General features: G+C 53.8%; 1 pseudogene across 1 annotated transcript; it reads left to right on the forward strand.

Annotated features, from left to right (window-relative positions):
• The first annotated feature begins 362 nt into the window (after positions 1-362).
• LOC310772078 (ubiquitin-like protein NEDD8 pseudogene) lies at positions 363-694 on the forward strand (annotated as a pseudogene). The gene has a single exon. The product of its transcript is annotated as a ubiquitin-like protein NEDD8 pseudogene (transcript).
• Positions 695-2,043: the final 1,349 nt, after the last annotated feature.

Here is a 2,043-nt window from a genome sequence, read left to right on the forward strand (position 1 = left end):
CATAAGATGATTTTAGTAAATAATGATGTCATTGATGACATCACTGATGATGCCATGGACATTGTGACATCATCAGTGGGATATAAGGCTCGGCTGCTGCGCGATGATTTTGCTCTTATGACATCACTGATGATATCATCAGTCATATGACATCACAATGTCTATGACATCATCAGTGGGACAAAAATTGAAACAGAGAACAGACAGAGAACAAACATTGCCCACTTGCTCCCTTTTATTAGAAGATGTGATATCACCAGTGATGTCATCACTTGCGCAATTGTGATGTCATCATTGATGTCATCAGAGGAAGTAAAATTAGTTAGTTAAAAAATAGTGGTTGCTAGTTCACAGTATCATGCACAGCATTGTATGCTTCATTCAACATGCTGATTAAAGTCAAGACTCTCACTGGGAAAGAAATAGAGATCGACATTGAGCCCACAGACAAGGTGGAGCGGATCAAAGAAAGGGTGGAGGAGAAGGAGGGGATCCCACCTGAGCAGCAAAGACTCATCTACAGTGGAAAGCAGATGAATGATGAGAAGACAGCAGCAGACTACAAGATCCAGGGCGGCTCGGTGCTTCATCTAGTGCTGGCACTAAGAGGAGGACTCATGTTCCACAGTCCCTACATAGACCTCGCCTCCTAGTCCCCGAGTCCCTGCATACACCTTGCCTCCTAGTCCCAGAGTCCCTGCATACACCTCACCTCCTAGTCCCAGAGTCCCTGCATACACCTCACCTCCTAGTCCCAGAGTCCCTGCATACACCTCGCCTCCTAGTCCCAGAGTCCCTGCATACACCTCACCTCCTAGTCCTGAGTCCCTGCATACACCTCACCTCCTAGTCCTGAGTCCCTGCATACACCTCACCTCCTAGTCCTGAGTCCCTGCATACACCTCACCTCCTAGTCCTGAGTCCCTGCATACACCTCGCCTCCTAGTCCTGAGTCCCTGCATACACCTCACCTCCTAGTCCCAGAGTCCCTGCATACACCTCGCCTCCTAGTCCCCGAGTCCCTGCATACACCTCGTCTCCTAGTCCCCGAGTCCCTGCATACACCTCGTCTCCTAGTCCCCAAGTCCCTGCATACACCTCGTCTCCTAGTCCCCAAGTCCCTGCATACACCTCGTCTCCTAGTCCTGAGTCCCTGCATACACCTCGTCTCCTAGTCCTGAGTCCCTGCATACACCTCACCTCCTAGTCCCCGAGTCCCTGCATACACCTCGCCTCCTAGTCCCCGAGTCCCTGCATACACCTCGCCTCCTAGTCCCCGAGTCCCTGCATACACCTCACCTCCTAGTCCTGAGTCCCTGCATACACCTCGCCTCCTAGTCCCCGAGTCCCTGCATACACCTCGCCTCCTAGTCCCCGAGTCCCTGCATACACCTCGCCTCCTAGTCCCCGAGTCCCTGCATACACCTCGCCTCCTAGTCCTGAGTCCCTGCATACACCTCGCCTCCTAGTCCCCGAGTCCCTGCATACACCTCGCCTCCTAGTCCCCGAGTCCCTGCATACACCTCGCCTCCTAGTCCCAGAGTCCCTGCATACACCTCGCCTCCTAGTCCCCGAGTCCCTGCATACACCTCGCCTCCTAGTCCCCGAGTCCCTGCATACACCTCGCCTCCTAGTCCCCGAGTCCCTGCATACACCTCGCCTCCTAGTCCCCGAGTCCCTGCATACACATCACCTCCTAGTCCTGAGTCCCTGCATACACCTCACCTCCTAGTCCTGAGTCCCTGCATACACCTCGCCTCCTAGTCCCCGAGTCCCTGCATACACCTCACCTCCTAGTCCTGAGTCCCTGCATACACCTCGCCTCCTAGTCCCCGAGTCTCTGCATACACCTCACCTCCTAGTCCTGAGTCCCTGCATACACCTCGCCTCCTAGTCCCCGAGTCCCTGCATACACCTCGCCTCCTAGTCCCCGAGTCCCTGCATACACCTAATAATTAATGATTTGGTTGCACCTGGTTTACCCTGCCTTTTAGATACACAATGACGGCTGTGAAAAAGGCCCTTCCTTACCTTGCTGTGCCT

The sequence above is a fragment of the Poromitra crassiceps genome (genome assembly GCF_964638095.1).
Source record: "Poromitra crassiceps genome assembly, chromosome: 2".
Classification (NCBI taxonomy): Eukaryota; Metazoa; Chordata; class Actinopteri; order Beryciformes; family Melamphaidae; genus Poromitra; species Poromitra crassiceps.